Raw genomic sequence first — 27,626 nt, 5'->3', positions numbered from 1 at the left:
CAGTCCATGGATATATAGCCTTATCCTGATGCTCATTCAAATGCTCCTACTTTTCAATCTAAAAGAGGAAAATACCTTGAACAAAAAACAAAAACAAAAAAGCTACCCCAACAACAAAATAAACAAACAAATCAAAACCCACCAAAAAAAAAAAAAATCCCCACAAAAAAACCAAAGGAAATTGACTTCCCAAAAATTACACTAAGCTAACATTGGAGGCCTGGCACAAATCCACTGTAGCCAGGAAACTCAGAATTAACCAGTGCACTCCCAGGGCTGCTAGGAAGGGCTGTATTCCAGCAGGACAGGCTGGAGCTTTCAGACTTGGGGACTTGGGGATGAGAGTCCTTAATGTGTCTCTGAAGTGCAGCAGAAGGTGTTTTTGTGCACCTCCATGCATGCTGAATTCCTCCCCTGCCCCCCAGCCCAGCATTAGATACAGTGGCAGCTTTATTCTTTGGGGAGAGGCTTAACATCAGGCTCCTGATGCTCAGATGTAACAAGTGATTCCAGCACCTGACTAGGGCGGCTTCCCCAGGACTTTTCCCCATGGGCTCTGTGTTGGTGGAGGAGGGATGGAGCAATGCAGTAGGGACCTGCAGAGGCTGCTGGCAATTTACACCCTAGCCCAGGTTGCAAGGACAAAGTTGACTCTTCATTCTCACTTGCACATGACACAGCATCCCATAAATCAGTGTGACTGACAGCCTTAGTTCAGCTCAGGTAGAAGGGAAGGGAGGAGAACCAGGTCAGGGCAGGGGGCAGCGCTGGGGCTGTGTGAGCAGCTGGCTCTGAGCGGGTCACAGGAAGAGCCTCCCAGCAGAAATTGCAGCTGGAGGGGTGAGTGAGAGGCAGCCTGAGCTGGCAGAGTGGGATGGAAGGAGACTGGCAAAATACTTGCTGCCTGCTGCTCGCCTTAGGCTGGTGCTGTCACTGCTGAATGTTTGCGATGGCTCTTTTCACTCATCAGTTTTGGAAAAGCATGGAACAGGCTCCTGTACCTACAGCTGTGGAGGCTGGCACCGAGAGTGTGTCAAAGGGCCAGCCAAGCCTCTGCTGTCCCCAGCTGTCCTGGGTTGCCAACCTGCCTTTGCCACGAATTTTCACAGCTTTGGGGTGCTGCAGACAGCAGACCTCATGACAGAACATTGATAGTATCTCATTTCAGAGGCTGGGGGAGGTCGGGATGTGTTAAGGCTGAAAATATTTACAGGTTTTGAAGTTGAAACACAAACAGGAAAAGCCCTTTAAAAAGTGAGTGTAGTGGGTATTCAAAACAGGGATTGCCATGGAAACGCCACAATATTTGCTTAAATTGACACAAAGGTTGCTGGTTGCAGGGTTCTGACTTCTTTGGCTTCATTTTCTTTGGCCCGACACCTATCACAAGTTGATCTCAACAACCCTCTTTTGTTTTGCTTCTTTTATTTTTGTCTGATGGAAATTTAAAAAAAAACATCAACAACAGAACCCTCCAGTCTACAAATCACACCTCATAGAAGAGCCTGAAGCTTCTGAGCTTCTGACAAAGATTGGAGCTAAGACATTTTATAATTTTGGAAGTAAGGTAAAAGTTCTTTTATTGTAATTTGTGCATTTGTTCATTTCCTTCAACGCAGTAGTAGAAGAGAATTGTCTTAACTGTCATGGGAGAGCAGGGAGAAGGGTGAAACTTGCTGCAAAGGTAGCAGTATGCACCCAAGGAGCACAGGACTTTCGCAGTCCAGCTCTTAGACCTAAATTTGAGAGATTTAGCTGTAGTTCCCAGTTCTGCCTCAGATTTGGCAAGTGAGCTTTGACAAGTCTTTTAATTACTGTGGGCCTCACTAAACTGCAAATAATAATTCTCCTTTGTCCCATCTGGTTGTATGTGTAACATTTTTGGGCATGAGATCTGATGAGGGGGTAGACAAGGAGTTCTGTGCTGCTGGGTTGTCCCCAAAGGAGGGATGGCAGCACAGGATCACATGGGCAGGAACGCTCAGCTGGCTACAGGGGGAAGGTCTTTGCTATAAGTGGCCTAGTACTGTAGGCTGCTTCTGCCACTGACTGACCTGCATTTTTTTCTGGGGAAAGTTGGAGTGTGTGGCCCACTGAGTAGTCAACCTGGGTGGTTTGTACCTTGGCTTTTGAGTTGCTGGTGCCACATTTGGCATACAAGGAGATGGGGATGCAGTGTGTTCAGCAGGGCATGAAATGCATTGCCTTGCTGGCCTGTTGTGTGTGACCAAAGGCTCAGGTCTGTGGGTGGCTGCAGCATTTGAGGCTGGCGTCACTGCTTGTGCTCATGATTCACCTGAGCTTCAGTACTGCTCAGTAGGGAATATTCATTTCCTTTTGAAACTCTCCTCAGGGAAAAGAGACTTCATCAAGTGAAGGGAGGCCTTCTAATTCATACTGCCCTCACCTGAGACCACCTCCAAAACAAAGAACCTGACTTCTCTTCTGGCTTTGTACACTGGAATGGACCTTGAAGCCTGTGACTTCTCAATGCAAGGTACTAGTTTTGTTCTGTGATCAAACTGCTCTGTAGTAGGACTGGAGAGAGTGATTTTGGCTCTCCAGAGCCTTCATTCCAGATCCTAGGAAATCGCTAGCCTATGAAGTTTGAAGAAGCAGTGGGAAGTCGGTGGCTTAGGTGGTAAACGCATGGTGGGATGTTGGTTTGGCTTGGGCTGGCTTACAAGTAGGACTGGTTTACCCCTGCTATCACTGCCCACCTCTGTACACACACCCAGCTGACACAGTGGAGTGCTGGTTTGAGCAGCTCATTCTCTTCACCTCCTTCTTCCCAATGAGCTGCTGTGCAGTATTAACAGTTGGCTAAGCAGTATGCACAGGAGTCCCCTGGGTAAGTATTGTGTGGGACAGTTTCTGATTGACTTGTTTCACAAAAGGAGTTTGAGGTTGTCTGTGGTCATGGTGGGTAACTCAGAGAGGTTGTGAGGGTGTGGGACTCTGTGTTTCTGAAAGCTATTTTACTTTCTTCTCAGCTTCTCTGCAAAGAAAAATATGACACAACAGGGGGATAATATATGTCTTCTCAATGGGTTGGGGATTTGGGAGTTACCTGGTGGCACTGTCATACTGCTGCAGGTAGAAGGGGCTGAGGATCCTCACGGTGTCTTCCCTTGCATGACATCACATGTGCTCTGTAGGGCAGAGGGGTATTGTCAGGGGCCCTCTCCGTGCTGTGCTGACATCATCAAATGTTCATGATGCCTGAATGAAGATCAGCAACTGAAGTTCCTGAGGGGATTCTGTATCATCATGTTCCTCTATTTTTTGCTGCTGTGCCATAAATGATACCTGGGACAAAGCAGTGTGTCCAAAGCTGTTGTGAGTCACAGGTGCAGCTGAGGCCTGAACTGGAAGGTTCTAGGTGGAGGGACTGTATTGGCTCAGCAAGAGGGGAGATGAGAAAAGTCACAGAGCTCAGATATTGGTCTGGAGCTCCAGCTGTCCCTGCTGACTCTCTGTGTTGCACAGAGGAATTTACTCATGTTTTGAGTGCCCTAGCCCTACCTGAAAGAGCAACAGCCGTGATACTCTAAGGCTCAGTAGGTCTTAGTTCTTGCCATGTGCTCAGAGCCTACAGACCTGAGTGCTTTCACTAAGTCTGCCAGTAAAGAGTGTATTTCAGGATGGGATGGGGGTGAGCTGTGCCTTCCCACACCTTCCTAGTGCTGAAATACCTCCAGCATCTGGCATGCTTTATTTGGAAAGCCTGGTTTTGAACTATTAATGTAGCAAACTCAGGCCTTTATCCCTGTATGAGCTGCTGTGGTGCTTGTGTCCCCTTTTAGAGCAATACCTTCCGAGGCTTCCAGAGGCAAGACAGCTTCCCAATAGGAGCTCTGCCTGAGGGAATAAGGTAAAGAAACATGAAGAGCCTTGAGGGTTTCATAAGAGAATAATAAATAAGAGACAAATTCTCAGGTTTGACTGCAGCAGGTGAATTCTCCACCAAACACCCTTATGTGCCTCTTTAGAGAGGTCCAACATTCAGGGGGAAAAAGTCTGCTGAGGAAGCTGCCTCATAGGTTCTTGGTGATTTTTCCATCACAAGGAGTTTTTCCTGTGACCCCTGTCACAGGCTTCTGCTTGTGTAGCTCCTGATATTAAAAACCCCGAGTTGGCCATCTGACCTGGACCTGGGATGAGCAGAACCTCTGAGACAAGAAGGTAAGAGGAGGAGACTGATATGTCAGGAATTCTTTAAGTGCTGATCCTTGAGGTTCAGGTTCTTGCAAATCAGTTATCCTTTTCCATGTTTGTCTCCTATCAGTACCTACTGGTACGGGTGCATTGCTGAGTGTCATTCAGGGGCTGCATTCTGAGGGACAGTAGCTCATTAGAGACAATAGAAATACTTTCCTGGACTGCAGCTGTTTTTTGAGGTCTCCCTAGTTCCACAAACATCACTGCAGTGAAGGAGGTGCATTTAGCCTTTCAGGCATGTGGCTTTGTGATCTCTCGTGCTCTGGACTAGAAATCCCTGTGTTCCAGTCTTCAGCCCTAGAGCGAGTTGTATGGCTTCTACTTTCAAAACAAGCTCAATTTACGTTGGGCTACAGAGGCTGTTTGCACATTCTCCATAGCCCATCCCTAGGCTGTGATTGCTTTTTCACTGTTTATAAGAACAAGCTGGCTGTTTAGTCCTAGAGCTATAAGGGTTGGAGGGAGTTTTCTTGTTCAGTTAATGAAGGTAGACTTTTATGTAGGGGGAAAAAACGCTGAAAAAAGTGTAGGAAAGGGATTAGAAATATCTGCTCTGTCTATGTTTGAATTTGCAGAATATTCCCCCCTGTTTAAATCCTAAAGTAAAGCTAAGTTTGGGGGTTAGCTTGGACTGGTGGCGTTATTTTTGCTAGGATCCTTGGGATTACTGCATGGGCATGGCTGCAAAGGGAATGAGATGGGAACATTGCCTTCCACAGAAGTGCAGCTGGGCCAGCCCAGCCAGCCCTGACGGCTCAGATCCTGAGCTGGGCTGGGGAATATGACACAGCCTTGCAAAATCATTGTGGAAATTTACCCACCTGTGTGTGAAATCGACTTGCCTACCTTTGCCAGGAGGAGTTTAACTTGCCCATTAAAATACACATCTATTTATGTATTACATGTTCTGTGAGAGAAATTTTTCCCAGGCAGTTACAAAACTCAGTCTAGACTGTAAAGTGTGGCATCTGGTGGTAACATGGCATATACATATATCTGAATACAGTCTCTCTTGTATCACCCTGCTCAGGAGTTAATAGCACATATCTGGATTACAGCGAGGCCTTTCCGTTTGCAGCACACAATCCTTGGATAAAGGCTTGGCCTGGTTCCTGCCAGTGCTGGTCTGAGTGGGGCTCTATCCTGCCCGCTTCCATCTAGGTACAGCCAGGCAGACATTTCCATGCTGCTTGTCCTGACCTGTGGCCCCATGGTTCAGGTAGACTGGAGGCAGCCGTTCCCAGGCGGAGCTCTTCAGCAGGGCTGAGTAGAGGGGAGGGAAGATGTTAAAAGCCTGTCTGGGTAAGAACAGGGTTGTCACATCCATCTGCTCAGGCCCTGACGAGCAGCTGATCCATATTGTTAACATATTGCCTGCCATATGGGCTAGCTCAGCTCTCCAGGAACGCTTGGGAGACCTGACCTCTAGTGTGACAAGATGTGAGCATGAAGGACGGGTTGACAACAGCCCTTGGGTCTTGGAGTGTGAAACCATGTTTCAGCCACTTCCACTGCCTTCCCCTGCACTTACTCCCGCGCTGCCTCTGCCCGCCTCACTCCCTCTCTTCTGTCTCGCTGAGGGTTTTTCCCTCCCTCCTCTGTTTTCTGCATCCCTGGTCTGCGCTAGATCAATGACCTTCACTCATAACCAGACTGGACAGTTCTGACTCCCTCCCCCGGGCCTTCGATCAGATGTTTTTTTGGCGGCTGTGGAAAGCTGAATGGGGGGAAGTCAAAGGAGGGGAAAGAGGATCATGTGCTTGGCAGGCCTTGTAGCTGTCCTTACTGTATCTGGTCTGGGAATGGGACTGAAGACTGATCCACTAAGGTCCTTAGCACCTCCTGCTTGCTTGGATAGCAGCGGATGCTCATATCACCTTTTGATGGAGGGTGAGGTCCACCAGTGGGGTCTATGGTCTCAGATGTTCAGGAAAGGGCTTTGATGCCAGAGTTCAAAGAGGAAACATAAAGCTATTGAGAGAAATGGAATGAGTAAGTTTCAAAGTAAAGGTAAGGGCAGCCCAAAGCCCTTCCAGAAGCCCTCCAGTGCCCAGCAGCTGGTGCTTTTGCACCTACTCATGAGGGAAAATAGTTGTTTGAGGGGCAAAAGCTGAAGAGGTGTTCTGGCATCGAGGAAGTCGGCTGAACAGGATCCCTCCCAGTGCTGAACGAGGCCTGACTACAGAACCTCTGGCGCAGTTAGGAAGCACATATGTGCAAGCACATATGTGTGCATATGTGGAGCATCTCAGCCCTAAAGAAGCCCAGGGCTTCAGTGGGGGCTGGCAGTTGCCTGGGTGACTGTCACACTGGAGACCAGCCTGGCCCAAAAATTCAGATGGATAAAGGGATGTTCAGTACTGGAGGAGACAGGAGTGGGCCAAGCCTTCATGGGTTCAGACCTTGCTTTCCCTGTCACTTTCAGTCATTCTTTTGAATTCGTGATGTCCTCGGTCTCCTGGAACTGCTGCTTATGAAATTGGCTATCTCCTTCCTAAGGCTTCTGTCTTCACAGCTGAAATTTATAGAGGTTAAATCCTAGTGCTGGGGAAGCAAGCACCAGTTTTACCATAAACTTCAGTGGCATTGGGAGTTCAGCCTTGGCTCCTCAGAAGGGGATTAGGATGTTTCCCAATATTTTTTTCCCATCAGCTCTTTCAGACCTGCAGGCATGACTCATTTGTCTTTTAGTGTCTCCAAGTAAGGGTTGCCTTTTTTCTTACATGCCTGTCCTGTAAAAATCACTATCCTCCAAAAAGCTGAGATTTTGCCCTGCTCTTCATAAGGTTTTTTTGACCTTGTTCAGATGCTTTCATTTCTCTCCTTCCCCACATACCTGCAATTGCACTGATCTTTAATAGTGTTTATTTGTAGAGAGGAACCCACTGAAATATTGCAAAATAAAATACAGTGATGAGTTGTGGTTTATTTACTCAAGCTTCACTGATGTAACAAACCTGATTTTATGTTAATAATGACTCAGAAGCAGAGCTGGGAGGAGAATCCAGATCTCCTGATTCCTTTAACCATCCAACAGTGTTTCTTCCTGTCCTTAGATCCAACAGCAGTTCTCTGAGCTAGGATACAGGTAGAAGTTCTGTGACACCCTGATGAAACAGCGCTTTGTGGGTTTGCAGGGTTCCATTAACATTAGGAATACATTCAGCTCTGGTAGGGACTGCATGTACACCATCCATCTGCCCATCAGGCAGCTCTTCAGCCAGCAGGGACGCTGACCTGCAGAGTTCCTCAAGGAAAACCAGTTGGAAAGCACTTGGAGCAATCAGTGCCAAGTATGCACATGAGTGTTCAAGGGAAATGCATGTTCAAAATGTAGATCATAGAAATCTGTAGATAAAACAAAAAAATTTTAAAAATGAACAAATAGTGCAAAGTGAATGGTAGCTGTTCTCTGATGTCTTCTGCTGGGGGCTCATTCCAGGGCTGGTGCTCAGCCTATGGGCAGTGCTGGAGCTGAGGCTTATCTCACTACTTGAGCTGAATATGGAAAGGCTGTTTTAGCATATTGCCTCTGACAAATTATGTGGTAATGCTGAGGCTCTTTTTTGTTATTACTGCAGTTATATATTAACTATTAAGAGCTACAGGTAAGCCATCTACTGATGTACCAAAGCTGCATTTCTTGTCAGCAGAATGATCCTGATTTTTGTCAGGGCAGCTTACAATTTGTCCCAGTGTCTTTCTTGAGATTCTTACTGAGTTTGTCTAAACTGTACGTTGATAGAACATACAAGAGAAAAGGGGAGAGGACAAACTACGGTGAGTTTGAAAGTAAAATGAACCAACAATATGGCTAGCCTTGTCCTTCCAGAAGTCAAAAGCTACTCCCCTCCTCCCTGCAATTATAAGACTTAATAATACCAAGGTTTCTATGGTTCAGCATGCACACAGATCACATTTCAGGTTGCTGTGCCCTGAAAGTGGGAGAACAGAGGGAGCAAAGTGAGGGATTGCACTGTACGCACATGGTTGTACAAAACAAAAATCTTACACAACTTGCAAGATCTCAGACTTTAAGAAAAACATGAAGGTTTACAAGGTTGACAAGAGTTGTCACATAGGAGCAATTTCTACTTGATTACCATGTCCCTGAAGTATGCTGATCTAGAGAAAAGCCTACTCGGGAACCTGGTTGCCATCCTTCCTTGCCAGGGCTAGTTACAACAGGAGCTGAAGCCAGTTATCCTGAAAGCCAGGAATGATTTTTTTGGTAGACTTGTTTTACCTGGGGCTATCTGGCAGTGGAACAGTGCAGATCCTACCTGAGCTGGTCACACATGATATGGAGCAGAGGGAGTTTGTCCTCTCTACATCCATATTTGAGGAGCTAGGAATTAGACATCCTTGATCCCTGATACAGGAATAAAGTGAGGAGAGCTGCTTGGCATCTTCAGCTGTAGCGGCACAGCCCAGGGCTCTGGCTTTCCCCCCAGGAGGCTCCTTCCTTTGCCCATGACACTTCTGTATCCCTGGCTTTCCCAGCCCAGAGAGAGCTGCTGGACCATGAGGGGTGCTTCCTTCACCTGTCCCTGACTTCCCAGTGCTCCTAACCTGTGGAAGACTAGCTGGGGGGAAAGAACAGGTATCCCTCCCTAGAACTGAATATCCAAGCAGAGCCTGAACAAGGACCAGGGACCATTTCACATGCATTTGGAGAGCACTGAGCTCTCAAGCTTTTGGTCCAAATTTTGAAAATCCACACAACGTTCTTCTAGCAGAGTTGCCTCTCCTTTCTCAGCTGCAGAGAAAGGTGAAGGTGCTTCCCAGGACCCCACCAAGTCACCACCAACTTCTGTCCTTCCTCTTTGAACCCTGCCACACTGGCTGTCCTCCCATTATCCTCTTCTGCCTGCTTCTTCCTCATTCCCCTGTGCCACTTTTCATGGGTTCACCAGAAAGGAGGGGTGATTTTTCTTCCCCTTGTTTGCTTCACACCATTACTCCCATCTGTTCATCCAGGCTCTTAGTTCCTTTGTTTTTCAGAGTCATGTGGATTTGGGTGCAATTTACACCTGTCTGGGATGCTCTTCTGGACAGTGCTGGTGTGGGAAGGAGGTCTGGTTCACAGGCCAGCACCAGGGGTAGGGGAAATGTGCATCTTCAAATTAATCAAAATTTTCTCCTCCAGAAATGCTAATGGGGGAAAAGCAATTAAAGCAGCCTGTTTTTTATTAAGTAATCTGTGTTAAGAGCTTGTAATGAAGTTTAGTGCCGTTGTGACTCAATATTTCAGCTTCATCGGTTTGAGTCAAAACAATCCAAAGTGGGAAGGGAGCAAGGAGGTGAGGTGCTCCCCAGCATCTGTAGTGCTGATTCTTGTTTCAGCTCATTCTTGCAGATTTCCGGTGTAATGCATAGGAGACCACTCAGTTTTTATCCTGCCCAGGATGAGAAAGGGAGCTTTAAAAACTGCCACAACTGGACAGATTCTTGTTTAAAATATCTATTCTCGACGTGAGGATGGCTGTGGCCCCTTGGAACAGACTTTGCCTCGTTTTTTGGGGTAGTACAAACACCAGGTTTTCCATAGGGAACAGCAAGAGGACAAGGGACGGCAGAAGTGAGGTGACACTGAGCAGCAGTGAGATGCCCCCAGCTGAGTGCTGCATGCCTCTGAACAGGTTTAGAAACCTTTTCTAATGTCTGGAAAAGTTTTAGCTGCCACAGGGCGAGGATGGGGATGATACCTGCCATTCCTGTCCTCTGCACCTCCAGGCCTGTGTTTTGCTCCACTCTGAACAGCACAGCCTTGTTACCAGGGTGACAAACTGCTGGGGGCTGTGAGCAGCTGTGGAAGCAGCCCATCTCCTTCTCCTCTTCTTCCCCCCACTCCCAGAGAAGGTAAAAGAAAAAAAGGGACAAAGTCCCTTTAAAGAACTACATGCCAAGCCTCTGCTGTCCTGTTTTATCTGAAGTCCAACCGCATGTTGTTCCAGGGCCGATCCGCTTTAGCTAATTAATAATCTGACAGGAGCCACCCAAGGGATTAGCTGCTGAGACGAGCTAGACCAAGCCCCCAGCAAATGAGCCCCACGCTCCTTGGGGACTCAGAGGTGACTTTGGGGGGCAGGGGGGTTGCACCACATGCAGAAGGGTGTCAGAGCCCTGAAGGGGATTTATGGCATCTGGGAGGGTGAAGGGGGAGGTGAGGGGTTACAATTTATGAGATGTAAACTAATAAATCAGTTAGTTGAAGAAAGGAAAGGGGGAAGCACCAAATTAAAAGATAACGTCTTAAAGGAACAGTGTAAATTGATGGTGCTCCCTGTGGCAGGGGACACTGGGAGAGTTCCCAGTGCAGACCAGTTGAAGCTTCCTCTGTGCTGGCTACCTGAGAGAGAGGAAGAGAGAGACTGCAAAACAGAAGAAAAAGGGGTTTTGATGGGTATTGGGAGGAAGAGAGATGCATCTTTTTGTAGTTTATGTAAACAGTTGATGGTTTGGCTTTTGTGGCAGAGGCCACCTCTTTTGATCGCAGAACACAGGGGCTGTGGTGCCCCTGGCCTGGGAGAGGTTGGGGGGTAAGGGGGGCTTGGTCATCCTCTGCACTTAATTGTCCCATTCAATTAGGCTTTCTGTAAGGGAACACTTTGTTTTCCTACTACTTAAATGTGATTAGTGGAGAGGGTCAACTTGGAGCAAGACAAAATTACTATCAGGAAAGATGTCTCAAGACAGTGTGATACATTTTTTTCTCCAAATTTGCCTCTTTACTGAGTCTTCAGGTGATTGTGAGGTTTGGAGTTTGCTCCTGAAGAAGGTTCTTGGTTTTGTTTTTGAGCCTTGTAGAGGTATGGAACTTCCAAGTGGTGAAGGTCTATTTCAGATTATCTTCTGATTTCAGGGGCTGTTCCTGCTGGGCAGGGCAGTGCCTTGGGTACAGGTTTTCCCCTGCCTCTTCCATTGCCCAGTCCCAAAGCTGGTTTGTCTTTCCATAACAGTCTCTTCGGGTGCCTTGAAACCTCTCCTGGTCCACAGTTCTTTCTGAGAGTGTGCCGAGGCCACAGCTCTCTCTAAGGGCTGCTGTAATGCAAATGGTAATGCAAAATGGGATTTCCAAAAGCCGCCTTTGGGGGATTTGTAATCCCTGCCCCATGACGGTGCTAGACACAAGCTGATGGAGAGGGGCCTGTGTGAGTCCTCTCTGTAGAGTCAGAGCAAGCCTCTGAGTCCTTGCCAAAGGCCAAGCTTTTGGCATTGTTCCTTGCAAGGGCAGGAGACTCCTTTATTTCCTCCGTCCCCACCTCGCCTGCAGCAGACCCAGGGCAGCACAGGCCTGGCAAGTCAGGCAGTGGCTGTGAAGTGGCCGGCTGTCCCAGGAGCCAGGTGAGCCCCTCCTGCCCCACCCCACCACACCTCACCCCACTCCATGTTCTGGAGCTGGCCCAAGGCCCTGCATCGAGTCCGTCGTGAGCCACAAGCAGCCCTGAGTGGTTGCTGTTGAGTGCCTCTTTGCTGAAGAAGTGTTGGGATCACGTGGATGTTGCCCTGGGGGAGCACAATGCTGAGCCTGCGGATTGCTCTTCCAGTGGGACAACTGCATTAAGCCAACAAAACTCAGCTGACCACAATATATTTCCATCTAGAGAGCTACCTTGCAGCTTGCTGGGTGCCCCACACAGACATGTTGATCTCAGGTGGCTTCTTCTTGTGATCTCAAAAGGTAGAGAGTGGAGACAGAGCAGTTCTGTGTCGTGCTGGAGCTGAACTGTGACCATGAGACACCTTCCTGGGGGGCTCTAGCTTGGGCCTGGGCTGACAGAGTGGTCTGGAAATCTCCTGCCAGCACTGCAGCATCCCATCCCATCCCATCCCATCCCATCCCATCCCATCCCATCCCATCCCATCCCATCCCATTCCATCCCATCCCATCCCATCCCATCCCATCCCATCCCATCCCATCCCATCCCATCCCTCATCCTGCTGTACTTGGGCAGTCTCATGGTGGAAGCATGTGGAGAAGTTCTTCTGGAGGCTGGGCTTGCAGTCACACCATTGGAGCCTCTCATACACACAGCCGTGGTTTGGCCTCCCTCCTGCAAAGCTGCCAGTAGCCCACACTGCTCCTGACCAACATCATTAGTGTGGGTATTTATATTTCATTAACAACATTAAACCAAAATGGCATTAAAAGCAACACCAGTGATAAATAGCTTATTAATAAACAGGGAATGCACTGTACAACGCACAAATTCAATCCCTTCCTAATATGTCTTTACCACTAAAACCAGCCCTTTAACTCCTGCTAATCTGGAGAAATTTAAAGGATGTTTTGGGGGTGAATGGTACTCGGGGTGGGGGCACACAGTGTCATATCGTTTGGTTCTTCCTAAGGCACCTGACTGTGGTGGGAAGATGTAGATTTCTCAAAGTGCTGTTGTATTTCCATTGTTGTGTGGGACTTATTTGGTTGTGTTTCTAGTGTAATTTTGATTGTGTTAAAATAGCAGTAGTATAGAAAGCATGAAACAGAAAAAAAGCAGAGACTGAAGATTCAAGTGAGTATCTGCCTTTGATTTTAGTGTCCTCTCCTCTGTTTCCCCTAAACTCTTCCACACCCCTCTGCTGGTTTGGACAGGAGCATCCACAACAGCCACCAGCACAAAATCTCTTGCTTGCACCAGACCCAGTCTCATCCAGTAATGTTTGAGGATAGCCAGTCTTGTCCTCATTCCTCCCTATGTGTTTATTCTAGGGATTAAGAATGTTAAAAATGTGGCTTTTCTTGTAAGCTTGTAAGTATTTTTATTTTCTGTTTTTGTTTTCCCCCAACTCCTTATTCTGTGAAATTAATTCCTATGCTTTATCCCACCCTAAGTACAAAGGCTCTTTTCTTGCTCTTCCTGCTCCCTCTTTCCACAGAAAATTAAGTAACTCAGAAACTTGGATGAATCTGGAGTTGAAGGTCCCCCCTAAACCACCTCCAGGTTTCTCAGTGAGGTTCCCCTCTCCATACACCTCTTGGGCACCTTTCCAGTGGGGAGGATGAGGTGTAGGGCTTTGCCTTGTTTCATCATACTCCTGCCATGTAGCACAAACTGCTTCCTCCTTTGCATCCTGTGTCCAGTTCTGGCCCCTCAGTTTAGGAAGGATGTTGAGACACTTGAGCACAGAGGAGGGCAGTAAGGCTGGTGAGGGGTTTGGAACACAAACCCTGTGAGAAATTACTGAGGGGTTGTTTAGCCTAGAGAAGAGGAGAGTCAGAGGTGGCCTTATCACCCTCTACAGCTTCCTGAAAGGTGGTTGTAGTCAGGTGGGGGCTGGTCTCTTTTTCCATGTAGCAACAGACAGAGCAAGAGGACACAGTCTAAAGGGTTTCCCTTAAACTGCGCCAGGGGAAATTTAGGTTGAATGTTAGGAAAAAGTTTTTTACAGAAAGGATGTTAAAGTACTGGAATGGTCTGCCTGGGGAAGTGGTAGAGTCACCATCCCTGGTTGTGTTTAATAAAAGACTGGATGTGGCACTCAGTGCTATGGCTTGGTTTAGTTTAGTTAAGATGTTAGGGCATGGGTTCAGCTCGATGATCTTAAAGGTCTCTTCCTGCCTATTGACTCTGATCCAGACACACTCCCTTGCTCAGGGCATTTGGGTCTCCCACTCTGCTACATGCAGTGTCTGCTCAGCAGCATGTGCACCCTCCACCCCAGGCATGTTATCTCCAGAGGCAGCAGGGCAGCATCAGGTCCTGGACACGCTCCTGTACCATACTGCCTGCATAGGCATGCCTCAGTGGAGCTTCCAAAGACTGGGCAGCTCTTGAGTCAGTCACACTCACCTGTGTTGCTCTGCCTGAATGTACCTTATTGGTTTAGGCTGCAGTGCTTGCAGGTTTTAGACAGTAACTTTGTGGTCTCCCTGCGTTGGACGGATACACTGACCTCTCAGCTTGCATCATGCAAGGGATTTTCGTGGAGAATGAGCCCTCTTCCCCAGCCTGATTGTGTCTGAGTTGGCATCAAATGCAATTTTCTGTACTTCAGTTCTAAGGACAGTGATAGTCCTGAATGTAGGATTTGAGGTGCAGCTGGCATCTTTCTGCTTTCTCCTCTCCTCATCCTTAGGTTCTTCTGACACAGTCCAGGCACAGGTTGCATGGGGAGCACAAAAAGATTGCAGAGCTGGCTGGAGTCACCTCCATGACCTGCGTCTTCCATATGATGGAAAGCAACCAGAACCAGAGCATGAGACAGGGAGTTTTATCATTTGTTTATATGTTTATATTTGTTTATATGAGCAATATCATGGGTCACATGTCTCCTGGTTAGCTGAACTGTGAAGCGTGTGCCCTGGCAGAGGCATGTCAGAGAGGAAGATCAGAACCTGCCTGTTCCCACTAAGCTGATTGTCACAGGGTCTGTCCCTGAACTGACATGAGCACTAAGATACTCGAGATACTCAAGATGTTCAGAGCAGGGACGGGAGGGGAGGAGAAGGGAAAGACACCAGGCATCAAGACAGTCATGATATCCCAGAGCCATGAAGGGAACTCAGAGGCTGATGTCCAGCAGCATCTCTTCGTCTCACTCTTGCCACAGCATTGGGGATAAATAAAAAGTGCCTGATGCTGCTTCCCTTCTGTGGTCCCAGCCCCAATCCTAGGGCATCCCTTCCTGCAGAGAACTTGGCAGAGCAAAACCATGGTCAGGAGGGAGAATTGGCTGTACTCAAATCCTTTCTTCAAGGGGCTTAGAAGGACTCAGAGAGTGGGAGATGTGGTATGGGAGTGGGCCATAGCATTGGATGAACATCTTGACTATGGATGGACAAAGAGCACAGAGAGAACACAGGAACCTGGGATCTGCTTAACTGCAGGTGATACGGATTCCTCCAGCTAGCAGAAAGGGGAATTGATCAGACAGAAATGCCCTGCACAATTAGTAGCCATGAGTTGGCAAGGAGAGGGTTTCTGAGCTTTTGGGCTTTTCACCCTCAAGTCATTCTTTGAAATATCCCTGAGGAAACTTTATTAATTGTCCCGTCCACAGGAAAGACCACCCCTGCCCAAGTGGCAGCTGGTGCCACTAAGGACGGTGTCAAGGCTGCTTAGGACTGAAGGTGACAAAAGTGGCCTCTCCCTTAGTCCTTCTTTCTCTATTACTGTGCTTCCTTTGCAATCTTTTGGAAGGATCTCCATTACATATGAGTTACTGTCACCTGCCAGATCTTGGGCTTTCTCTCCCCTGAGTAACAAGGATGTGATGTCTTGAACCCTGCTTTTCACTATGGAGAACAGCTCCTGTGTAAGGAACTCTTGGCTGGAAGGAAGCATAAGCTTCCCCCATCTACTGTTTCATAAGAAATTGTTACATGCTCCTGAGAGAACCCTCTCTGCCACTTGTGAAGGTTATTGTGGAAGCTGTCTCACATCAGGTCTCACATAGTGTCTGAGGGCTGAGGGAGCCATGTCCTGTTTCATGCACTGACAGTATGAGAACAAGCAGACCTGAACTGGTGCTCTGTGTTCCAAGGGTGGCTTCCCACAGGGCATGGAGCCATGCTGAGGGGGAAGCTGATCCATACCCAGCTCCCAAACTACTGCTATTAGTGCCTGCCCCAGCAATTCTGCAAACTCCATGAGCTGTCTGTTCCATTGCAGCTCTCTCTATGGAGTGTCTTCCCTTGGAAGGAATTTTAATCAAACTTGACTGAGGAGTGCTGAAAAAACATGAGGAAGTAATTACAAATATGAATTTACAGCCTCCTGGAGTACCTCCCTCCTTCTCTCTCTTTGCATAACGCCTGTGTTTACCCTGTTTCCTACCATTACCAGTCTCATTCCTCAAGCCCTCCTCCACTTCACTACCTCTGTCCAAACCCCATGTGTCAGATTTGTGACTCTCAGTGCTGCCACAGAGAGAAGAACAAAGGTAGAGCCAGTTGTGGGAAAGATTGTGGCCCTTGCTTTTTTTCTATGAGGCAATAGTAAGCCAGCAGGAGGACAGTCCCAGGAGGAAGTTGCAGGTTCCCTGAAGGAAATTGGCTGGAACAGCCTCCCTGATTGTCTGCGATTTCCCAGCTAGATAGGCCCCAGGAGAGGGGGTAGGCTGGAGCAGGGTGGAATCAGCCTGGAAATCAGGATGGGCTGGATGCTTCCTCCAAAAGGTGTTATTTTCTCATGTGTGCTGTTTTTGAGAGTCTTTCTTTACTTTTATTTATTTTCATGCATACAGTCATTATTCTGGGAAGGCTCTTAGCTTGGCTGACTGCAGGATCCATAACCAGTGCTTAGGGGTGGTCACACATTCCAGTGCCATTCACAGGTTATGTATTGCTGTTGTTTGCTCTTGCTCTCTGATTCCAGGTTGTATCCTCCTTTTGTTCCACATGGGCATAGAGTGAGTCTGTGTGTTGCCTGTCTGGAATGGAGAGCTTTCACTCCAGAGACTGTGAGCCTTTTGCAGAAGGGAGAGTGAAGAGAATTGTGTGGGTGAGATGCCAAGCCCAGTCCAGTTGCCTTGGGCAGGAATTAAGGGGCAAGGTGTGAACTGTGTGTGGGGGTAGCAGAAGAGCTAAACTAGTCACTTCTTCTCTCATCTTCACCTTGCTTTCTTCTTAAAGCAGTAGAAGAAATGGGTGGCAAGTTACTAGGCACTTGGAATTCCATGCGACTGTTCAGACAGTTGCTAGCCTGTGTAGGGATTAGGAAGAAATGTTAATCTCTTGGTGGAATTTAGAAGAAATGGGTAAATTTGTATGGATGATCCTTTACTTTCAGCCTGTAGTAGATTTTATTTTTTTTTTGAGTGTTATGCCCTAGGGGTAATTTATTTTACTTGGCCCTAAGGGGACCAGAGAGCCAGCTGTCCCAGTACAAATAGGGGAGGTCATTCCCTGCCCTTCTGGCAGGCACTGGTGCGGGGCTGAACAGAAGGCTCTGGAACCCTTGGGCTTAGATGTGCGATTCAAATCTGAGTTTGACTGGCTGGGACTCTCCTCCTCTGGACAGTCAAAAGAAACCAACCCCAAATGCTTTTCCCAAATCTGCTATCAAAGAGGCTGCTATCATGGCCCTACATTGGGCTGTTTGGTGATGAAAGAGAGAAGGGGGAGTAGCATAAGTACTCCCTTGGGATCCCCTCTTACACTCTCATTTTCCTGTAACCACTTTCATTTTTTGGCTAATTAAAGACTCTGAGCAGTTTTCAGCCTGGGGGGTTTCTTTTGTTTGGTTCCTCAGCAATTAACTTTTTTACTGAACAAAGTTTTGATTGAGCTGAGGTCCATGTCTTGGTTTAAAATTTCTCCATAGCCCTATGAATCCATGCCCTTTCCTATCCCATCCGTGGCTCTATGCCACTTTCTCTTCCATCCCAATTCTGTCGTCCACCTCTGTGCTTTCTTCTCCACCTTCACTCTCACCAAGGCCCTTGTTCTGCAGAGAAGAGAAGGACCCAGGAGCCTTTTTGTCCCATCTTCAGAGGGCCTGCTTGTTCCAAGTTGCAGAGGCTTCCCTCTGTTCAGAGGTTTTCCCATGACAAAGTCCCAATGGGCTGGGAAGAACCTGAACTGCAAGACCAGCCTGTCTGTAAGCAGCTGTGCCTGTTCTGCTCTGGTGTCTCAGGGTTTTTGTGGGCTCAGTTCCCTCCTTGGCTGGCGCCTAAGCCCTTTACCCAGCCCAGCTGTCCCTTTCCTCACATTGAGAAGGGCCACGGGCTCCTGGATTCCCTTCGTAGTCCATGGGGCTGTCCAGGTGGGAGGCTGCCCACATGCCAGAATCACCTGGCCCAGAACTCACCTGTAGTGGGACCTTGCAGTACCTCTGTGTTATCTGAGAACCCATGCTCTGCTCTCAGAGAATCTGCCAGGGATTCTGCTTTGGATGACCAAGGTCATAAACCTACACATTCAACTGGAGATATCTGCCTCCTGTCCTGAAGGGCCTGATCTTTCTTACCTTGAGCTCTTTACCAACTGTCTTGGCACAGCTAAATGCACATCATGTACCTCTGCATTTAGCAGCATTAGCTGCTCTGCAGCAGCTCTTTCATTACCCCCCACCATGCAGTGAAAAGTTGGCCTTCTCCCACTCAGCTTGGAAACTCTTTGCCCAGATGTTTTGGAGCCCTGTAACCCCCTTAGCCCCCACCAGGATAACAAGTGTTGGATATATTTGTTGTTTTGAGGGTTGATGCTTTTTTGTTGTTGTTGTTTTCCCCGAGAGCTGTTTTCTTTGCTGTTGTGCAGTGGTGTAGGCAGCTCTCCCTTTCAATAAGGAGTGTCGGCACCAAAGTGCCGCCCCATCCTCGGGCTGGTTTCACCCTCCCTTGCCCCCCCAGCCCATTCCCTGTGGTGAGTGTGCCCACGCCAGGCAGGCATGCACGAGCTTTGGCTTGCTGGGGGAGCGCACCTGCAGCACCTGCACACACATGCCGGTGCTGGCGGCTGTGCCAGCACTGCCGAACATGCTCCCCTTGGCACCAGCCAGGCTGTGAGGGTGTGTGCCACTGCTTTCCATCTGTCCATCATCCATCCTCTCCCATGCATGCTCCTCTTGGTATCAACCAGGCATAGGAATGTGTGCCCCTGTGCTTCCTGTCCACCCACCCATCTACCCATCCCTCCATCCATCCATCCATCCCTCCATCCATCCATCCATCCATCCATCATCCATCCATCATCCATCCATCTATCCATCCATCCATCATCCATCCATCCATCTATCCATCCATCCATCATCCATCCATCCATCCATCCATCCATCATCCATCCATCATCCATCCATCCATCATCCATCCATCCATCCATCATCCATCCATCATCCATCCATCATCCATCCATCTATCCATCCATCCATCCATCCATCATCCATCCATCATCCATCCATCCATCTATCCATCCATCCATCATCCATCCATCCATCCATCCATCATCCATCCATCATCCATCCATCCATCCATCATCCATCCATCCATCCATCCATCCATCCATCCATCCATCCATCATCCATCCATCATCCATCCATCCATCCATCCATCCATCATCCATCATCCATCCATCCATCATCCATCCATCCATCCATCATCCATCCATCATCCATCCATCATCCATCCATCCATCCATCCATCCATCCATCCATCCATCCATCGTCCATCCATCCATCGTCCATCCATCCATCCATCCATCATCCATCCATCCATCCATCCATCCATCCATCCATCATCCATCCATCATCCATCCATCCATCCATCATCCATCCATCATCCATCCATCATCCATCCATCCATCCATCATCCATCCATCCATCCATCCATCCATCCATCCATCATCCATCCATCCATCCATCCATCCATCCATCCTCTCCCATGCTTCCGGTCTGTGCACACACACACAGTTGTGTGACTGCAGTATGCTGCACCAGGCACTTTCACCCTGCACATCCAGCAGCATGCAGGGATCTATATAAAGTTTGTTTTAAAAGAGAAAATATTTGTCTAAAAAAAGGAAAAAAAAAAAAAAAGAAATGGCAAATAAAACAGAAATTAAAGCACCCAACCTACCCTGTGTGCATGCAACCAAACCTTCTGTCATCTGTAGAAAATACCCAACCTCATGCCCAAATGCTGGAGGTCTGAGACAGTTGGATTGCAGGAGGGAGAGAAACCGTGGTTTCCAAGGACTGATTAGATGGCATGCCAAGTGTATTAAATTTTGCAGACATTTTAACAGCAATATGCTAGATAGTTGGGTGTCCCCTGAGGCTGCTGGATTTTTTATATCCTTCACAGAAGGTCAAAGCCCTCTTCTGCCTGCCCCCCTCCCTCTCTCTGCTGTCTCTCTTTCATTCCTCGTCCTCTCTCTGTGTCACCATCCCTCACTCTCTCTCTTACTTTTTTGGTGCACTTTCTCTTTCTCTTTTGCTCTGTGTATATAAAATAAAAGATCAGTCATTTGTGAGTTCCCCCATGAGTGGAAATTTGCACTCCCTGTGGTCTCCTTACACAGGCTATGCTGGGGCTTTCCCCTCTCTTTTCTGCACTTTGTTTTGGGGAAAATATGTTTTCCTCTCGTCACTCCCCAAACATCAGTGCTCTCCCCCTTTTTCTTTTTCTTTTTTTTTTTTAATTTTTGTAGCAAATGAAAAAGAAAAAAAAAGAGCAGGAAAAGAATCCATCTGGCATATGAATAATTGAAATGGCTCAACTCTGTTCCTGTTGCTGTTGTTTGCTCTCAGTTCTTCCTCCCCCGCCCCAACTATAGCATCCCCCTGGGATATGGGAGTTGGAGGTAAGAATATATTGATTCCCTTGAGGGAGGTGATAAGGGGGGTCAGCATGCAGCTCATACCATTCCTCCAAAGCTCTGTCCTGAGGACAGTGTGTGGTTTGAGGGGCACAGGGGATGTGAGGGTTGCTTTTCCATGCGTCCATGTGAGGCCTCCCCTGGCTGTCCCCAGGAGTCATTCCCAAGGCAGCTCCCAACAACAGCCCATGGTGCTGTTGGCCTTTCTGCCAGACTTGGGCTGCCACAGCATGCCCCTCCAAAGTGGTGACAGATTTTGCTCTCCCCACAGCATCTTCCTCTGCCTGCTTGCTCCTGTGCCTCAGAGACTTGCTGTCTGATCCCCTCTCCATGGCAGAGCTGAGCAGGATGGGGACCTGCTGTGCTGGCCCTCCCCGCAGTGTTCTGCAGCTCTCTGCAGCTGCTCTGCACAGCCAGTGCCTTCCCATGGGTCAGAGCAGGGATCCCAGTGCTGATCCCTCTCCCACAGCTCTAGGGCAGAGCTGCTGGCAGTGGTGTAAGTCTACACTTCCCTCTCATCCTGCTCCCTGTTGACCCCTCTGAGTGAGGTTATGGGTGAAACTTTTTAGAGCATGTTGTAGACGTCTTAAAAATAACATTCCTCTTTCCAGCTTGGATTCTCCAGCTTAACTCCAAAATGCTGGACCTGCTGCCTTTTCTGTTCCCAAGTGCTTGAGCCATCTGGGGTACTCGTGTGCCTAGCTAGCCAGCTTTTGCTGTCACTTTAAAACTATTTAGAGTAAAACCAAAGAACTTTAGGACATTAATTCTGGATGAAGATGAGTCTCCAGATGACAGCCTGATCCACATCGTTCCCCACAAGGCAGCTTCCATTTTCCTCCTCTCTATCACCTCCTGCCCACTCTCTCCTTCCCCTCTGTCCGTCTGTCTGTCTCATTTTCCCTGCTCCTTTGAATGGAAAAGCCAACATAAGGTGTTGAACCTTTAAATACACACATTTTTTCTGTAGTTAGTGGGCTGCCTCTGATGAGTTGTATGTTTTGAAGCAGGTATTTGCTGTGTGTATTTGTGTATACTTGGCAGGCATTGAGTGTGTGTGGTGTGTTTTTGGGGGATGTTTGTGTATTGTTGGGGAGGAGTTTATATTTAGGTTCTGTTTTTTGTGGTTTGTGTAGGTAATGTATGTATGAACGAGATGTGTGTGTTTATCAGGCTGTTTGTGTGTGCTTTTATTCTAGCTTAGTGTTTGTTGTGTGGGCACATACCTCTATAGTGTGTAGATAGAATGTATGTAGATTTGTGTATGTTTTTCCTTGTGTGAGGCCAGTGGAGGAGTTTGGGCTTGAGTCATAAGGATTTTGTATGTTTTAGGATACACACTCTTTGTATTACATATGAGTTTTGTATGTAGTGTTTTTGATGTTTGTTAATTTTATGAATTCTGGTCTTTGGAGGGATGGGCTTTGGTGAGTCTTGAGTGTGTTTGGAATGTGTTTTTCATGACTGTGCATTTACAAAATTACAAGAACAACTCTGAAAAGATGTTAGAAAAGCGATCAAGGAAAATAGCCTGCTGGAATATTCAGAGGTGCAAATGTCTCATTAGTAACATTACTGGAGTGGGAGGTGTTCTGGGCTAGGAAAATTCCTAGTAACTGAGAGAGAATTTTTTTTTAATCTTTATTTAGGAAAAAAATCCCAGGAAAAATCAGAAAAAGGAAAAATATTTCAGATGGCATTCAAATCAGGTTCATCATATATATGTAGATACATAGGTCTTTCTCTAAAAAGACTCCTACACATGATCTAAAAGTTGCACGTAAAATGTTTGGTATCCCAACACTTGGTAAAAATAATTAGATATTTAGATCTAATAAAACTGGTTTGATGGGGAAATCACTTTCTCCTGTGCAGATTTCCATTTGCAGGCAAGTTTCGGTCCTTGTGTTTGTTTTTTCTGACAGTAAAACATAGGGTTTGGCACTGACAAGATATTCCCTGTAAATATCTAAATATCTGTTCTCTGCCATAAACATTGAGAGATGTGCCCAATCATGTCAGAGGAGCCTATTTATGCACTTGGTGCTTTCATGTTACCTGCAGTGCGCTTTGTGGGGAGGAGAAGTGCAGCAGACTCTAAGGACAAAGCAGCCACATCCATCACCCAGGCCGTGCCACAGGGGCTGAGTGACTGCTCTGGGGCAGCCCTAGTCAAAAAGCCCCATCCCAAGGGCAGCCAGAGGCCCTGGGCAAACACGGAAGGTGGGCAGGGAGCTGGAGATGAGCCGAGGATTGGCACCCCCAGCACGAGGCGTGTCCGGCATCGCTGCACCTGGCCCCGTGCGAGGCAGATTGGCAGCTGCTTCACTCTGGCTCCTGGAGCAAGTGGGTTCCTGGCCATCTTGTTCAGTCTGGGTTAGATAAGGAAGTCCCTTCTACCTGTACCGCCGGGTGAGAGTGGCTGCCCTGGCATGGAGCGGAGCTGGCAGCAGTGTCCCTGTCAGTAGCACAAGCATTCAGCTGGCACAGAGAGTGCTGAAGCTGATTTTTCCTGGTCTCATCCAGGAAGAAGTGTTGTCATGCAGCAAGTTGCCTGCTATACCTATTGATCATTGTTAACACAGTTTTCACTTGGAATTGCCGTGCTCTAGGCATTTTGAAGGGTGCTCACCAAGGAGATGTAGGCACTTTCTGCAGGGAGGGGATTCTCATCCATGCCCAAGCTGTGTAAATCCCTAAATAACAGTACCATTTTCCTGGAGGGAGGCTTTGATCTTGATTTACTTGAGTATTGCTGCAAAAGGAGTCTGGCCAATTCCCTTGTGGAGGAGGTAGAATTACCACAGATAAACCCCAGTCAGCAGAGTGCAGTCTGTCTGCTTTTGTTCTCTGCTTAGGCCTTGTGGCACTGGGTGTGCAGTGCTGGGGCAAGGGGCGTGCAGCAGGTACGGCTGGGTGAGGAGTAATTTCCTGCTTCTCAATTAAAATGTATGTATAAATATGTGTAAAGTTGCTTTGAGTTAAATGGAGGCAACCATTCAGATTTTACACAATTTTGAGTGTTAGATCTTAAAGTAAAATGAAATGACAGTGGTAGGTGACAAGATGGTAAAAGCAGAAAGTTTTCATTTAGAAAGCAACCAAATAAAATATTCAAAGGAAAATGGAGTTTCCTTCTGTACATGAACAACTGTACAGAATTTCTTTGGATTTGTGAAAAGTTTGACTATTCCTTCATTTACATTTTTCATCACAAAAAGTTTTGGTGAAAACCGTGATTTTGCTTGAGTGGAAAGATTTGTATTTAAAATACTTTTAAGAATATGAGTCATAGTTTATTTTCCTGTAGACTTTCACAGCATTGCTAACACAATCTAGCATTGCATCTGTTGGGTTTTGGAGGGTTTTGTTCACACAACTAAGCTAAGCAAATTTTGAATAGGCTGGGAAGGCTGATGTTGGGATGGGGACTTCTCTGGGAATAGGACACTGGGAGATCCTGTGGCAATTGTGTCAGTTTTTTGTGCTATCCCAGCCCCTCTAAGTAGCAGGCTTTAGTTACAGCTCATGGTCAGGGTGTGTCCCTCCCACAGAGCCAGGATTCATGTGCATTGCTCCCAGGATGATGTGTGTTGCTCTTCCACACCTGCCCCTCCAAAAAAGTGAGTTTAACCTAACACACAATATAACATCTTGATGGATGTGATGGTCTTCCTTCCACACTGGGCTTATACTGAGGTGTGGGGGAGACTGAGAGTGCGAACAGCGTAGCTGAACCATCAGTTTAATAGCTTCTTTTAAAAAATAGAAGAAATTAATTCACAGTCTTCCCAGAAGAACAAGATCGTAGTAATTGGCACCTGGAAATGTCAGTCAGATTTCTCCTCCTTGTATCCAGCACTTTGATGGTGTATTTGCTGCTGGATGTGGCTTAAACAAAAAGTTAAAAAATTAAAAAAATAAATAAAATAAATTTTAAAAAGCCTTTCCTTCATGCATATGGAGGTTTTGGGGGGAAAAAAAAAAGGTATTTTAATGCTTTCTATTAAATTGGGACTAAAAGTGGTGTCTTAATTTGCATTCATTAGCATATTTGCATATAGATCACTGAAATGGTGGAAGAGGAGAAGAGCCTATAAATGAAAATTCTTTTAAAGGCACAGGCATCCTTTTATTTATTTTTGGTCTCTCTTCCCTTTGCAAACCTCTTCTTGACCAGTAGCTGAATGGTGTTTGCTGCATGGAGTGGGATGCAGCCAGGAAGGAAGGCTGTTGGGACACAAGCAAGAGGTTCATGGTGGAGAAGTTGAGGTTTGGGTGCCTGTGGCCATCTCCAAGTGCCAAGGACAGGCTGTTATGAGGCAGCTGTGGCCCCTGCACAGGGCAGGGTCTGCTGCCAAACCCTCCACTTGTATCTTAACACGGGCCAGTGATCTCCTGCTTGAGGAGAGCAGTGTGCCAGGCTGCTGTCTGGGAGAGTGAAGGTTTGGGCCATTCACATCCAGTGGCTTCTTAAAGAGGTTGTGTGGCTCCTTAGTTAGACAGGAAAGATGCACTCACGATTCAGACCTGTTCCCTGGAAATCTGTCACTTGGGCTTTAATTTCTTTGCTCTGCTTTCACACACCTTCTCATACATTCTTTACTGTGAAAAGGTCTCTTTTCCCAGCCTAAATCAGTCAGAAAGCTTTTATAAACTTCCTCAGGCTTTCCACTGATTTGTTTGTAGTCAGTTATAATAATAATAGGAACAATTACTCTTTTAAAATAAATTTCCCAGTTGTGTTTCCTTGTGATGCAAGGCACTTCCACACTACATTTTTTGTCTTATATGATGTGCTGCCTGGCTGTTACAAAAAGTAGCTTGAGTGGCTCCCAAGTGTTTTGTTCCAGACTGCAAATGTTTGTAAGCTGTGCTATAGATGGACCAGCCAATTTGAGATAAAGACTGTAATGAAGACAGATAAATCAATAATGAGAAACACTCAATCCTATGGAGTTGAAAACTGGGATGGAAAGGAGGACTAGAAACATTCCATGAGGAGTGATGGGCCCAAGATGTGTGACAGGCCAGAAATTGAGCATAGAAGAGCTTTTACAAAGACAAAGATACAATGGGGACAGATTGGATGTTCACATCAAATTCCCAGCCTTTAAGGAGAAATTAAGAAAGTCAACTGAGATAAAAATGGGAATTCAGGCTGCAGTTTACACCAAGCCAGGCTGTTCTTAGCAGCTGGGGTTTGATCCTGGCTACAAAGCCACTTAATAAGCCTCTAGGCTGTGTCGCAGGAGGTAATTTGGCTGGGCAGCAGCATGCCAGGGTGCCCTGCTTGGCTCAGAGGGCTCTGGGGGCAGAGCTCTCCTTGGAGCGTTTCCCTCCAGAGAATTGTCTGGATGTGCTCTCCCTCTCTCCCATCCACATATACTCATGTATCACATGCAACACAGTCAAGACAGTGGCATGATGGAGTTAAAATGGGAGTGGGGAAAACAGATGGACAAAGGATCAAGAATATTTGGTCTGTCCTGGTGCCCAGTGCTGACATTCAGGCCTTGGCTTTGGCCTGGCTGGGGAAGCGAATGAGAGGTCAGTGTGAAAGTACCTGGAGTGTCTGTGACCCAGGCGAGGTTCTGTGCTGTCCCCACTGATGGTCCCATCTCCTCTTGAGACAGTCCCGCTCAACGACTGGAAGGATGGGGATGGCTGTGAGCACTCTGAGGTGTCCCTAATGCCTGAGTCAGCCCCGGCATCCCAGCACTCAAGGCTCAGGAGTAAGGGGAGGGTGAGCAGGAGTGGCTCCCCACAACAGGGCAGGTGCCTGCTGGCCATGGGTGCAGTTCCCTGGCCTGCATGGATGTGAATGGGATTGGCACAGGGAGGGCTGGGGGCCGGGGGAGCTGGCGCTCCACCGCTAATGAAAATCGGAAACCGATTGAACAGCACAAGGTGCCCAGGCAGCAGGTTGTGGAAATGAGGAAGGGAAAGAGCGGGGAGGGGGGTGGTGTGTGCCTAATGGAAGCTTCTGCGAAGCGGATGTCGTATTGATTGCTGTGTGTCTATATTTATATATTATCAAGTATATAAACTTCAGCAGATGTATGGCGCATAGATAAATAAAATGCATGCTGAAAAATTAATGAAATGTACATGCAAATCCCCCACCATCGATCACGCTGGTTGCCAGAACCAGAGGGGCTTTTTACTTTTAGGCTTTTTCCTTCCTTTCTTTCATATGCTCTCTCCTTCCCCTCTGGAAAAAAAACCCCAAACCCTAAATTCCCCTCTGTGCAAAATTCCTCATAGAGACCTGGATGAAAGTGGCAGGATTTTGTGAGGGTCTCAGTATTTTTGTCTGAGTGCTGCCTGCGAGCTGTTGTGGGCAGAAGGCAAGGCAGCGTGGCAGTGCAGGTGAGGAGCTGGAAACTGAGAGGGTACTTGGGAGGTGGCAGTGTGGTGTTACACCATGAGCAGATGGCCTGTGTAAGGGCAAAGAAGTCAGGGCAGATGCAGGCTAAGGGAAAAACATTTTGAAAGTGGAAGGGAACTGTTACTTTACGGAAGTCACCCAAGAGCCTTACACCTGCAGTCACTCCTCGGGTGGTGGATCCAGGAGGGTTGTTACAGGCAAAGTTTCCGGGACTAGGATGGGCAAACAAACCTGCAACATGATGTTTTGGGCTGAGTAGTCTCAAGTGAGAGCTTGGTCACTGAACTCTGCAAGAGTGGCACAGTGAGAAAGATTCCTGGACGCATTTTCTTCAGGGATAGTAGATGTCTGAAGAGTTAAACATCTCAGAGTAAAGGGATCTCCCTTTGCGTTGGGGACTGCAGCAAGTCCTGCAGGGCTGTGGGAGGACTTGTTGGCTAATGGAGCTGGGGGAGCAGCTCACCTGGCTCCTCCTGGTGTTAATCCTCATCTGCCTGTGCTTCAGGTATATCGTATTTGCCTTCTGCAGACTTTCTCTTAAGCTTTCCCTCACTCTGCTCACAGAAGGAGAAGCAAAGGACTATGCATGGAGGATTTGTCTCCCTTGTATTCTTTCCTGACAAGGATGTCCCCTCTTTCCTGGAGTGGACACTTAGCACAACCCCTCTCCTCCCCAGTGCTGTGCTGCAGCTGCCAGGGGCTGGCTGGGCCCAGCACTGGGGCCCTGTACAAAGGTGCCTGGTGCCTCTTATC

General features: G+C 47.5%; 1 protein-coding gene across 49 annotated transcripts in view; it reads left to right on the top strand.

Annotated features, from left to right (window-relative positions):
* The window catches only part of CASZ1 (castor zinc finger 1), a 282,930-nt gene that overhangs the window by 115,168 nt on the left and 140,136 nt on the right, over positions 1-27,626 (top strand). For 38 of the 49 annotated variants that reach the window (XR_015278800.1, XR_015278811.1, XR_015278812.1 and 35 more), the window contains one exon: positions 2,354-2,497. The exons of 9 other annotated variants lie outside the window; for them this stretch is intronic. The gene's annotated coding sequence lies outside the window, so the exon portion shown is untranslated. Of the gene's footprint in view, positions 1-1,468; positions 1,568-2,353; positions 2,498-27,626 lie in introns of all 49 variants that reach the window. 2 more of the 49 variants (XR_015278801.1, XR_015278814.1) reach the window with 1 other exon arrangement.

Source organism: Cyanistes caeruleus, chromosome 22 (genome assembly GCF_971803275.1).
Source record: "Cyanistes caeruleus chromosome 22, bCyaCae1.hap1.1, whole genome shotgun sequence".
NCBI classification, from domain to species: Eukaryota; Metazoa; Chordata; class Aves; order Passeriformes; family Paridae; genus Cyanistes; species Cyanistes caeruleus.
Note: the sequence above shows the minus strand (reverse complement) of the source record. Positions and strands in the feature narration are given on the sequence as shown.